This window comes from Myotis brandtii, unplaced genomic scaffold, assembly GCF_000412655.1.
Source record: "Myotis brandtii unplaced genomic scaffold, ASM41265v1 scaffold54, whole genome shotgun sequence".
In the NCBI taxonomy this organism is placed as follows: domain Eukaryota; kingdom Metazoa; phylum Chordata; class Mammalia; order Chiroptera; family Vespertilionidae; genus Myotis; species Myotis brandtii.
In genome coordinates this window covers 1,779,514-1,793,710 of record NW_005369989.1, presented here as the reverse complement: position 1 = coordinate 1,793,710, position 14,197 = coordinate 1,779,514, and the positions used below count along the sequence as shown (strand labels likewise).

General features: G+C 42.6%; 1 protein-coding gene and 1 long non-coding RNA gene across 6 annotated transcripts in view; one reads left to right on the top strand and one right to left on the bottom strand.

Moving 5' to 3' along the window:
• The window catches only part of LOC106728129, a 15,569-nt gene extending 10,206 nt beyond the window's left edge, over window positions 1-5,363 (top strand). The window contains exons 2-3 of the long non-coding RNA XR_001364384.1: window positions 400-506; window positions 5,129-5,363. This is a non-coding gene — a long non-coding RNA (uncharacterized LOC106728129). The remainder of the gene's footprint in view (window positions 1-399; window positions 507-5,128) is intronic.
• RBMS3 (RNA binding motif, single stranded interacting protein 3) overlaps window positions 1-14,197 on the bottom strand; it is a 965,283-nt gene that overhangs the window by 649,457 nt on the left and 301,629 nt on the right. The gene's annotated exons all lie outside the window — the stretch shown is intronic.

Genomic DNA, 14,197 nt, shown 5'->3' with positions numbered 1-14,197 from the left:
AGAGAGAGAGAGAGAGAGAAACATCAATGTGAGAAGGGCACATTGATTGCTTGCCTCCTGCACGTGCCCTGATCCAGGCTCTGACCTGAGCTGGAATTGAGGCTATAACCGAGGTACATGCCCTTGACCAGGAATCAAACACACAACCCTTTGGTCTGTGGGCTGAGGCTCTAACCACTGACCAAAATCAGCTAAGGCCCTCTCACTTTCTATACACACTTTTTTGTAACACTTAATACTTTGTAGGCACCTCTGGCTCTCTTTTACCACTGGGATTACCAGGACACACTTCTCCACTTCATTTAAAGTAGGCATAAGCACATGACATACTATAGCCAATGAAATATGAAGCAGAAGTAACATGTAAATGCTTTTAACTGTTGTTATTTAATTCTCCAGCCCACTCATCTCTGATGAAAGCACCTGCTGATATAGAGGAAACATCTTGGAAGGCTGAGCACAACTTCCTTAAATAGTCACCTGGACCAGCCATTGATTTGTCCTGAGTGAGAAATGAACCTTTATTGTATTATGCTATTGGGATTTGGTCACAACCACAGCATTACCTAGTCGACCCTGCCTAATATGACAGCACTTGTAGTTTGAGTCTATAATTGTTGATTTCCTTGTTTGAGTGTCTCCCCACTAATACCTGAGGTCCAAAGGGCAGGGAATCCTATCCTATATAATAAAAGGGTGATATGCAAATCAACCGAACAGTGGAATGACAGGTTGCTATGATGCGCACTGACCACCAGAGGGCAGGCACTCAATGCAGGAACTGCCCCCTGGTGGTCAGTGCGCTCCCACAGGGGGAGTGCCGCTCAGCCAGAAGTCAGCTGATGACTGGGGAGCGCAGCAGTGGTAGCTTAGGCCCAGAGGGAACGAGCCTAAGAAGTCAGTCAGACATCCCCCAAGGGCTCCCGGACTGCAAAAGGGTGCACGCCAGGTGGAGGGACCCTCCCCTACCTTGAGTGCACGAATGTCATGCACCAGGCCTCTATTAATCTATAATGTCACTGTCCTATCTCCAGCACCTAGAACTGTCCTTGGGATGTAATACACAATTAAAAAATGCTTGTTAAGTGAATGAATAAATGTTCACCAAAAATCATCTCATTTATCTACCAGCCATTGATGTATGATACTTTCTGAATAATAGAAGGGGAAATGAGACATGTACTCAAAAAGCAAAAACTGTTAAGTTTTCTGGGAGACCTGCTACAGTACTGAGTGTCTAAAGGAGGAAAATGTTTTTCTGCACTGACTATTGGGAGTGAGCACTGGGGTGTGGTGTTGACTAACTTAAAAAAAAGGTGAAGAAGGAAAAGAACTAAAACACAGATGTCTTATTACATACTAGACACTATACAAGACGTTTATAAATGCTTCCTCAGTTAAAACGCACAAACACCTGGAAAATGGGTATGATTTTCTCAACAGTAAAGTATTTCAGACTTTACTGTTGAGAAAATTGAGAGGGATGGGGTTTAACTACCCCATCCAAGTTCACACCCAGTTATAACATGGTAGAGGGCTATTTGTGATTTAACTACCCCATCCAAGTTCACACCCAGTTATAACACGGTAGAGGACTATTTGTGACTTATCCTATATAATAAAAGCCTAGTATGCTAACTGTCTGGTCAGACATTCAACCAATCAAAGTGTAATATGCTAATGATATGCTAAGGCCACTCAACTGCTTGCTATGACATGCACTGACCACCTGGGGGCAGACAGTCGACCTGTTGACCAGTCACTATGACATGCACAGACCAACAGAGGGCAGACGCTCCAACCAGTAGGTTAGCTTGCTGCTGGGATCTGGCTGATCGGGACTGAGCGAGATGGGCCAGACATGCCCTGGAGCCCTCCCACGTTCCCTCCCTGGCTGGCCAACCTCCTGTGTCCCTCCTCGGCCCTGGCTGTGCACCGGTGGGGTCCCTCGAGTGTGGCCTGTGCCCTCTCTCAATCTGGAACCCCTTGGGGGTATGTTGGAGAGCCGGTTTCGGCCAGATCTTGCAGGCACAAATTCGTGCACCAGGCCTCTAGTGTCCGTATAAAGTCCAACCCCAGGCTTGTTCCTAAGCATCATTTGATAGAGCTTATAAATGCCTTATACTAAAATTGGATGAGATAATCTTTGTGTTTAAAACAGAAAACTTACAGTCTACATAAAAGTCTTAAATAAGTCAGTGTGTCTTCATAGAAACAGATGGTGTTGAACAAACAGACAACTGGGAAGAAAGAGCAGGCACGACCTTCCATCAAATAGCATACACTCTATTTGTACCACAGGCCTGATGGTGAATTATATGTGTCAACATGGCTGGGCTATGGTGCCCAGTTGTTTAATCAAACACTAATCTAGACATTGGTGTAAGGTATTTCTTTTAGGTGTCATTAACATTTAAAAAATCAGTAGACTTTGAGTAAAGCAGATTGTTCTCCGTAATGTGTGTGGGCCTCCTTCAAACAGTGTGAGGGTTTAAGAACAAAGACTGAGATCTTTTAAGAAGAAAGAAGTGCTATCACCAGAATGCCTTTGGCCTCAGGACTCAATATCAACTTTTTCCTGAGTCTCCAGCCTGCCAACAATAACCTGCATTTTTTGGATTTGATTGCCCAACAATCACATGTGCCAATTCCTTAAAATAAATCTCTCTGTGTACACACACACACACACACACACACACACACACACACACACCTTACTCATTGCAGTTCCCTGGAGAACCCTAACACAACAGGTTAATAAAATAAGGAAAATATGGTAGCAATGAAGTTCAGTGAAATGGGAACTGAGACATTCCTAATACATGTCTATAATGCTTTTTAATACAGCTTAACAAAATATATAGCCTTAAAAGTCTTTGTCCTTGTAACCCAGTAATATTAGTTCTATGAATCTAAAACAGATCATCATTAGAAGTTGAAGAATAGGAAATTAGAAAAACCTGAATGTCCAACTCAAGTTCATTAAATAAACTCACTATAAAATATGATTCAACCATTAAAGTGATACGTAGAAACATTTTCACAATTTGGCAAATGCTTAAGTTGAATAGCTAATGAAAAAAAATGAGAACACAACATTATATATGCTCTCAACAATGAAATATAAACACACACAAGAGAATAGAAGAACAATGGTGGGACCTTTTCTCTGTGATGGGGTTAGTAGCAATTTTACTTCTCTCTCTCTTTTTTTTTTAAATAATCACCTGAGGATATTTTTTTTCTTTTAGAGATAGTGGAAGGGAGGGAGGAAGCAGGGGTGGGGAGGGAGGAGAGAAACAACGATGTGAGAGAGACACATCGGTTGGTTGCCTCCTGCACATGCCCCAACCAGAGCTGAGGTCAAACCTGCAACCCAGTTACATGCCCTTGACCCAGAGTCAAACCCAAGACCCTTGGTTGCACATGCCAGTGCTCTAACCACTTAGCCACATCACCCAGGGCTTGCTTCTCTTTTTGATAAATACTGACATTTTCCAATTTGTCCCAAAATGAGTATATATTTTATTATTTTAAATAGATATTATTTCAAAATACATTTTAATAAGTATATTTCTAGGTATGTTTCTTATTATTAGCTGACAAGAAATGTTTAAACAACCAGAGGTGACAGTATCAAAATAAATTGCAGTGTATTTTAAGTAGCCATTTCCTTCTGACCTGGATCAGACATGAATTTAAGAAAAGTGTAAATCTTTCTTTAAAATCTAGGAGCATTAATTCTACATCAAAAAATGTCAAAACTCTCATGTAAGACCCAAAAACAAGCATCCTCATTGAATGAAAGAATAACAGCTATCAATGACATATCTTTGAAAAGACTTTTTAAAAAAACTGCATAAGAATCCAAGACTTTCGTTTTTTAACATAAACTAATTCTGTCTTTGTGCTTCTGAGTTTCTCATAAAGTTATTTGTAAAATAATATGAATGCATCCCTGCCAGCTTGTTTTACAATATGTTGTAGGAATAGGGACTTTATTTTTGTCTATCTTTGTCTTCCTCTATATTTCCATGCAAAGAGTTCCACTATTTGCCATCCACTGAGCCAATTTTGTCCCAATGTAGCTGCGCAATTCGAATGGCCCTTCTCACCAGCTCACCTTCTGCCAGGCCTTGGTGCCATCATTGAACCAGAGCTTTGGAAAACACTAACCGAAAGTCTCCAAGTAGGAAAAGATGAATGGCTGCTTTGTCCCCTGGAAAACGTATTTTTCTAAGGGAATATTATCACTTTGTATTGACCGTCCAGCTTCCCGCTGTCAATAGCTAAGCAAGTTGGATCGATAGGACCAGATGTGATCGGCTGAACTGATTCTTTTCCCTAGAAAAATCCAGACATGCACAAGTCCAGTCTGAAAGCTACTACTGAATGGAATTGCCAGCTAAAATATAAGACCTCCAGTGAAATTTGAAGTTCAGACACATTTTCATATAAGTATGTCCCAAGTATTGCGTATGGCATGACTCATGAACTATTGGGGCCGACCAGTCACTATGACATGCACAGACCAACAGAGGGCAGACGCTCCAACCAGTAGGTTAGCTTGCTGCTGGGGTCTGGCTGATCGGGACTGAGCGAGATGGGCCAGACATGCCCTGGAGCCCTCCCACGTTCCCTCCCTGGCTGGCCAACCTCCTGTGTCCCTCCTCGGGACCCTTCAGTCTGCAGGCTGATGCTCTATCCACTGAACCAAACCGGCTGGGGCCTTATAAAAAGTATTTATTGCTTGTGTGAGATGCCAATTTAGCTCGGTGTTCTGTGTGTTTTTTTCCTAAATCTGGCTAGCCTGCTCCTAATGGATGCACCGAAACACTTTACAGGCCTTTCAGGGGAAACAAGAATGGGGAGAATTCAAATTGAATGACAACTAGCCACGCTTAACATTTTCAATCCTCTTTATACGCCAACCAGGTGAACCCAAAAGTCCCCAAAGGAAGTCTCCCTTAAGAGAGTTCAGCCACAGTCATGTTCTCTATATGAATCCATACAGTTTTCCAGGAGCTGTTTTCATTGTCATTGTAAACTTGTTTCTGTTTTTGTTTGCTTGTTTGTTTTTAACATGAGGAGAAACAAACCGTTTTTCTAAAACTGTAATTCACCACAGTAAAGTGCCTGTGAAGAATGACAAACGCCCCGATCGATCCCTATTCCTGTTATCAGAAAAGTCCAATTTAGAGAACCAGACGATTGTGCAAAACACAGGAGACGAAGGGCAGTGCTCCCCAAAGTGTGCTCCCCGGGCCAGCGCTGCCCCGCAGACTCTCACATGTACCAGCAAGGACGGGGATCTGGATTACATGCTCAGCAACTTTCTAGTAACTTGTCAGAAGAATTGTATGTCTCTTGTGTCTAAATAATAAAAGTTTGGACTTGTATTTTAAAAATCTGTGGTTTGGGGTTTTTTGTTGTTTTAGTTTTATTTTTTTTTTTGTTTTGCATTTCACTTTTCTAGTGATTTCTAGTGAGTTTTACAAAAATATTAGGTAGGGTTGGTTAGAAAAGAACAAAAAAAACAGTCTTTTGTGACAGATAGTTTGAAAAGTCTTGATCCAGAAAATATACAACTATATCCTTTCTTTTCGTTTTCATTTACACACTGCTGGTGGTAAATTACCTTGGTGTGTTTTCTGATTGCAATGTAAAGAATAATGAAACCAACATGCACTACAAAGGAAACACTTCATTCTCTGAAATTTACCCTTCTTGTTTTCCTAACTCTCTTTTCTGTGTGTATTCCCAACCCTCTCTGTGCCACCTTGCTGACCCCTGGGAAGATATTAATAGCACCAAACCCCAAGCCAGGAGGTGGGGGGCTTCTTGCCTGTGAGAGACTGACCCTGGCAAGATCCACTTCGCAGCGGGAGCCTCAGTTATCTCATGTGCAAATGTGGGTTGCAATTAGGTCAATTTAAGGTCCATTTCTGACTCTGACACTTTGCAATGCCAGGATGCATTTGTTGAACTAAGATGAGACTGTATCTTTTTAAAAATTTTTTTTTATTGATTTCAGTGAGAAGGAAGAGAGAAATAGAAAACATCAATTATGAGAGAGAATCGTTCATGTGCTCATGTCATTGCCTGCCTCCTGCTCGCCGCCCACAGGGGATAGAGCCCGCAATCCAGGAAATATGCCCTGACCGGGACTCAAACTGTGACTTCCTGGTTTATAGGTCGATGCTCAACCACTGAGCCACACTAGCTGGGCGAGATTCTTATAAGCTACAGAAATACTGGGGCTGGCCCCTGTATGGAAGGGGAGGCTCACTCCAGCAGAACAAGGTTGACATCCTCCAGCCAGGGGCTCTATGGGACTTCCAGCCATTCCCAGCATCTGCGGACTGGGAGGCCCCAACTCCAAAAATAGCCCCGAAAATTATAATTTGCTTTCCAGAGGTGACATCTCCTTGAATGGCACTAAATCACGGCCATCCAGTGAGCCTGCCACTTTTGCCGATGCCTCAGAAACAGTTCAATTCCTGGCAGTTTAGATGCACCATCCCGGGGGCTGTCAGTATGCCGAATGTTTACGCTCATTATGCAGTCAGGAAACATAATTATGCCTTTTTCTTTAAGGAAGTTTACGACCGAAGGTAATGGGTGGGACATAAATGCCCTGACTGTTTACTGAGACTCATAAATGCTAAGATCACAGACAAATAATCGTCACTTGGAGATTTGTTCTTGCAGTAGAGAATCTTCGTTTTTAGCAATTTAATGACCAAAAGTTTACCCACCTTGAGGATAATTATTTAGGAGGAAATAAAACTTAGTGCTCATTTCATTCCCTGCTCTGCCAGCTTTCATCCTTGCGGAAAACCGGCTTTCACATAAAACGTGCGGAAGGCAGCTTGCTATAGAGGGCTAGTAAAAGGAAGAGGCATTGAGGACAGGCCAAAGCTCTCAGTAATAATGCCAAATTCTTACCGTTAGCAGAGATCCAGATCAACGTTAATGAATATGTTTCTGTTGTCCTCTCTGAGAGAGACACTGTGTCTTACAAATGCTCAATAAAGAAAAAAGAAGGAGAAATCTGTTCTGGCCACTTAGGAAAAACAAAATGGTCAGAATTTAGCTCAGAATTTAGTGAGTGCCAGCAAGTGCTCACACTTATTTTTTTTATACCTTTTTATTGATTTCAGAGAGGAAGGGAGAGGGAGAGAAAGATGGAAACATCAACGATGAGAGAGAATCATTGATCAGCTGCTTCCTGCATGCCCCTTACTGGGGACCGAGCCCACAACCCGGGCATGTGTCCTGACCAGCAATCGAACCATGATCTCATAGTTCATAGGTCGACGCTCAACCACTGAGTCATGCCGGCTGTGCTGCTCATACTTCTCGAGAGTTAAGAATCCATGTCTGGCTAGGGTGGGCCGATGGTCAGGCTGAGCTCACAGGGGACTTTCCGGGATGGTTTGGCACTACAGAGTGGAGAAACTAGTGTGAAGCCACTGGGACTTTGGGACTCCTGATCTGCCACAGAGACAGGTAAATGGTGACATTATGTTGGAGGGCAGGGAGGGGGCAGAGAGGTGGTATTTCAGCATGTAGGTGGCCAGCCTGTGGCTTCTTCCCTTCCCCGGTGGACAACTACATTACATGTGACAGTTAACTGTGGCTCACCCTCTCCAGCCATAGCCAGTCTCTCAGGGTCCCCAGAATGCTGCCTTGGCAAGCAAAGAGAGTTAAAAGTGAACCATCCCAACAAAGGGCATGCTTTGTTTTAATGGTGAGCAAGACTCCTCACCAGCTCATCTCTTTTCCTTTCTTTCTACATCCAGTGGGAAAGGGAAGTGGGAGCTTTTCGGGATTGGCACCGTGACATTAAACAGCCCCTTGCAGGAGGGCACCCAGAAGCCTTCCTGGTACCTGCTTTGGGGAGTGGCAGGAAGGGATGTCAGTGTATCTCCATGAAGCAGCAGTTGCAAAAGGAGGCATCTGGATTGGAGATGCTTCTTGTTATTCCTCCTTTAGGCTGCAAATGCTGGGTTCTCCGTCCATAAAAAGAGGCAAATGCCCAGCCCCAGTGTCTCAGTGGTTGAGCGTCAACCTATGAACCAGGAGGACATGGTTTGATTCCTGGTCAAGGGCACATGCCACAGTTGTGGCTTGATCCCCACTAGGGGGCGTGCAGGAGGCAGCCTATCAGTGATTCTCTCCCATCATTGATGTTTCTATTTCTTCCTCTCCGTTCCACTCTGAAATCAATAAAAAAAAAAAAATTGTTTAGAAAAAGGGAGCAAATAAATAAATCAAAAAATATTTTTTAGAAGAAGGGGGCAGATACAGAGGGATGTCAGTCTATCTGTCAGTGTGATGGACTCCCATCAAACTGCAGTCCGGTAAGAGATACCTTACTCTTCGTCTCTCTCTGACTAGGGGTGTGGAGAGCTTGTGCCAACGTTAGGGCTCATAGTGGCCTGGAGACTAAGATTCCTCTATTCCCTCCAGGAGAGTTGTGCGCATGTTACCAGCGACAGGGGACACAGGCCGGGGATCACTGTGCTCAAATGGACCTGTGGGTTCCACGTGCAATCGGTACACAGTTGCTGTCCAGCCCAGCTTATTTATTTCTGCTGCAAGCTCTAAAAATTAGCTGTTTCTTGGTAACGAAACACTTGTGTCAAAGACCCTTGAACCGTGGTCTGCAAACCGCGGCTCACGAGCCACATGTGGCTCTTTGGCCCCTTGAGTGTGGCCACAAAGTTTCAATCGCACTGTACATGCGCGCCCGCACGTGGTATTTTGTGGAAGAGCCACACTCAAGGGGCCGCAGTTTGCCGACCACTGCCCTAGAAGAACCACACAGTGTTGTTCCACAAGTTTGTAATGAAAGGGTCTATCTATATGACCAGGGATAAGTGTATGGAATTCAGTATGTTTGATTTGGGGAATCACTTCCTGCCAATTCCCGGATAACCAATGGCCCATTATAGTATTGTACATTATCCGTGCTAAGAGGAGCTGATGTAGAAATATTTACGCTCCCCATCCATAAACATTTCTTTCCTCCCCAAACAGGAAAGGACTGAGCTTCTCAAGGCTTTCATGTGATTTATTCTCCACTGAAGGGATGTGATTTTTTATATCGGGTATGGTTTTCCTTTAGTATTGTTTTGAAGTGCCTGCCTTTGAAATGACTCCTACAATGAAGATCCTGACCACTTGCCCTTGTTAAATATCTGGGGATCCTTTTCCCCAGCAAATGGGAAGGGCCTCCTGATAAGCCCTGGCCTCATTTCAATTTGGGTAATTGCATCCTGTCGACTTGAAATGTCCCCGTCAGTTTCATGGGCCTGGGATCTGAGGCCTCATTCTCAGTCCTGACTGCCTGGTGTGCCGTCGGAGGCTGGGCAACAGCTGGTGCATTCCAGCCCAGAAGTGGATGCATTTCAGTGGCAGGTGCAAAGGTTTTCTTTGGCCGAATACAAATTCTAAGCTAGGAATAAGCTTCATGGATGCCTTTTTCCCCCAATAAACAGAAGTAACTACCAGGAAACCAAAAATATAAAAGTACCCAAAGCATAAATGTGAATTGGGAGGAAAATAAATACACATGCACTAAAACCAGTTCTTTGTGTGATCATTTTGCACTCTGAATCTTATCAAGCGTCTAGATGTGAATGCTGACACTAAGGATAAATAATTCACATAAAGCAGACAACCCTTCCCCTTCAGAAAGAAATTATTTTATATGTGTATACACACATACATGAATGCATGCACATATATGCATGTGTATATGCATGTGTGTGCATGTATGTGTGTATCTTTGTATGTATCCCAACTATTACCTCTCTCTCTAGAGAGTCTTCCTCCGTCTGGTATAAAAGCAATTTCCCCATGAAGCTGCACAGTAGGTATCTTACCTATACATCATTTGAGTAACACTTTTTAAAAAATATATTTTTATTGATTTCGGAGAGGGAGAGAGAATAGAAACATTAATAATGCGAATTATTGATCGGCTGCCTCCTGCATGCCCCCCACTGGGGATAGAGCCCATAACCTGGGCATGTGTCCTGACCTGGAATTGAATCCTGACCTCCTGGTTCATAGGTCAATGTTCAACCACTGAGCCATGCCAGCCAGGTGAGTAATACTTTCAATTGTAATGAGCTTATCTCTTGCACCAAATTGTACTCTTAAAAGGTATCCTTATCCACTTGTTTTCTCAGCACACCAAGAACATAATAGGTACTCAATAAATGAATTAAAATACATAGGCCAAACCTAATTAGTTTTAAGCTCTAACCCACCCCTCCACCCCCAATGCTATTTCTAAGGGCTGCAAGTTAAGGTATATTTTTCTTGGATACATCCATCTGTACAAAATCCAAAAAACTTTGGTGGCCCATGCCCCATTCCCCTTGGCCACCTCAACTCTAGGGAACAGGTTCATGCAAGCACAGGCTCACCTTGCATAGAAAGCCCCTCCTCAAGCAAAGGCCCCAGTACCATCAGCCACAGGTGCTTCAAGAGCTGCTGGCCCTCTATCAGTGGAGACTAGAGGTGCATGGTGATTGCACCAAGGCAACACTAAACCATCAGAGAACAGAAGCTGGTAGATAATTGCTCCCACCTCCCAGCCTCCTCCAGGCAGACTACTCCTGAATTTCTGCACCTTCTCTGAATGTCTCCGTGACACTGACCCCACTGACCAACTTCAGCTTTTTAATTTTTTTCTACCAGCTTTTTAGCAGTGACCTTGATAAACACATCATTATATTGGACTTTCCTAACTTCCACTCTCCCCACTTGCTCACTTTTGCTTCGGGAATCACAGCTCAAACACACTATCTACAACCAAGCCTTTGCCTCAGTCTCTGAATTTGGGGGGAATCTAAATTCTGACAACTTGGGGGATCACTACACTGACAATTACGCTAGAAGCCTATCCACAGAGAAATGAAGCTGTTTGTCCACCATTTATTTTCCTTCCCTATCATAGGACAGCTAAGCAATATATTCAGAGTGATTACATACCATGCCACCAAGTAGGAGGGTGAGCTAAGACTGTGCCTTGATGTGTATTCTGAATTATTATTTTAGCTCTAACTATTCTATCTGACCAGTGACTCTGGAGTCATTCCCAGAGTCTCATAACTAATGGAAAAGTCCAGATTCTGCCTTATTTTAGCCTCTGCAGGTCACCATAAATTAGCTTAAAGTTCTCAGGCCTCTGTACAACTCAGGCTGACTTGAATCCTAATTTGTACCATGCAGCAATCTTGGCGATGCCATCTGCATGCTTAAGTTTCATGCTGCCTTGGCCCTTGGGTGTAAAAACATGTTTATGCAGTAGGGCCTGTCACTGCCATCCTTGCTTTGTGTAGATCACCAAAGGGTAGTGCCCTACTTAAGAGCAGGGCTTGATGAATATAAGTTCATGAAATCAAGTTCGTGTAATCAAGGGCAAGATACCACAGAAGAAGGTCAGGCCACCACGAGTTGACAGTCTCCTACTCACTGCGGGGATATCCTATTGGCCACATGAGATAGAGAAATGCACTGAACAAGTGGACGGCAAAGGGAATCTCCCTAGTCCTTTAAGGCACTGGTGTTTAGACCTGTAACTTCTATAAGGTACTCAAACTGAGGCCAGAGCCTGACACAGCAGGTGGATTGAGGAGCCCAATCTTTCAGTTTATGGCAAGGACAGCAACCCTTTAAAAGTTGCATTAAAGAAGACCCATGAGATACCTGAATCATCCTTCTTGAATTTTGGTAAAATTAATAATTGTATTTTATATGACTATAAAAACCCTATTTTTTCACTGTGAAATATTGAAATGTAAAATTGCATAAAAACAAAAATTCTCACAGCTGGTCCCATCTGATCATATCACCCAAAGTTAATAATCTATTCACCTATTTTATTCCTATGAATATTTATATCTCTGACTCTCTGTCCATGTATTTGAGATCTGAATGAAATTTTTACTTATATTTTTGTGTACTTTCTTCTGACAACCTATTGTGATCATTTTTTTTGAAAATGCCTTTGAATGAGAACATACTATATAATGGTAGTAAGTTACAATCCTCCATTGATATTCTATGTATAGTGGTTTCTTATGTTTGTTATTACAAATGTGACTATAACTTACATATATACATAAACACACACACGCATATATATTGTGAGTTTGGGGGCATCTCCTATTTGGTGTGGATTCCGAAACTTCTCTCTGCAGCAAGATGCAAACGCCCAACAGCAGATGATGCCGGAGACAATCACTTCATCAGGCCAGCCATCCTCACTGTATTGATCACTGCCCTCATGGCCACAAGATGCTATCCTTACTCACCAGCATCTGGAGATAGCTACCTTTTCCTCCTGTGCCGTGGAAAAATGTAAGAAACCTTAACTGGAATCTCCTGCCCCTATTAGTCTTCCGCTCAAGTTTTATTGGACAGAACTGATCACATGAAATTTTTAAGTCACTCACTGATGAGAGAAATGGAATTATCATGATAGGCTTAGACTCCTCAATACATACAATCCTTCTGAGCCTGGGGAAAGGTCATTTTCTCAGAGCAAACGGCTGCACAGGCCAAAGAATGGAGCATGTTCTACAGACCAAAATCAGAGCCCTCCAGAAAAGCAAGGGGAATTGAAGGGGAAGTAATTTGTGTAGACACAACACATGGCCACCAACATAAAATACACTTGTTTTCTTACCCTCTCACCTACATGATCATATTCTTTTCCCTAATAACATTATCTTTTCCTCCTTAATTGGCCACCGGGACATTATTTCATCAAATTTTCACTGGCTACCCATGAATCTCCAAGAAGAAAACAAAAAAGTAACAGTACCATGATAATGAGTTTATGGCCTTGCCTCTCCTTGGGAACATCTCTGTTCTAAAATAGAGTGCTGGAAGATAAAAACGTCTTTAAGATGTACAGAAACAAAGCAATAACGGTGATATGGATTCAAGACCTAATGGGGTTCTACTACCTCCTCACCTCACCTTCTCTCATGCTCCTCCACACACTCTGTCACAGCCACACCGGCCTCCTTGTCACGCCTCCAGCTGGCCAGCAGACTTTCACCTGAGAGCCTTTGTCCTTCACTTCCCTCTGCCTAAAACAAGGTTACTTCAGATAACCACCTGACTTAGCTTCTCACTTTCCATAGGAGTCTGCACATAGGCCACCTTATTAAAGAGTTTTTCCCTGATCATTTTATATAACATAGCATCTTCATTTCATCCTTCATCCTATTACTTCACATTATGCATGTTTCTGGCACTTATAACCACCTGATATGATATATATGTGTTTATTGTCTTCCTCCTAAGCAGATAGCAAATTCTATGAAACTAGTGTTTATGTTTTATTCACTGTTGGTTCCTCTGAGCCTAGAACAAGTGCCTAGTACATCATAAGCATCCCATAACTATGTGTGCAATGGATTGATGGTTGAATGAATATGTTGGCGATGGGAAACTTAGATGGTCCTTTTTCTCTGGCTTCACCTGGATCACAGCAGAAGTTAAGTGGGACCTAATCTTGTGCTGATATCTTTGTGATACCAAGTGGTACCAGACTGAGTCCAAGCCAATATTTTCCTTCTTTAACTTACTTTCCTCTAGGCAAGTCATATTCCAGGATGAGTTGTATATATTGAAATCTAAACAGTATTTGTCTAACACCAAATAAGAGACAAGTCCCAACTTAGAGTAGTGAGACCCATCTTATAACTTGTAATACTGCCTAACTAATAAAGTATATTTCAAATCTGATTAAAATTTATTTTGCGTGCCATAAATAGTCATAAAGGCTTACTTCAAAGCCAAGAGGAAATAAAGTGATATAATTATTCAACAGTAACTTACTGTATGACCTAGAGTTTCCGCTATATGTTGTAGTTGAACATACAGACACACACACAGTTTCAGAGACTCTCAGGCAAAATGGCAAAATGGTGATATGAACATTTGGACATAATCACCAACATGAAACTATGAAAGAGCCTGTATTAGAAAAGGACACCAGGAATGATACGTATATACCAGAAAACGGGGGTAATTTCTGTGAGTTGTGGTAGAAATATACAAGACCGAAAGGAAGGCAACTAGACCACAGTGGCAGGCAGGGGAGGAAAAAGACGAGATAAATATGGAAGAGATTCCATCAGAGCCTAGTAACACCCACTGTTTT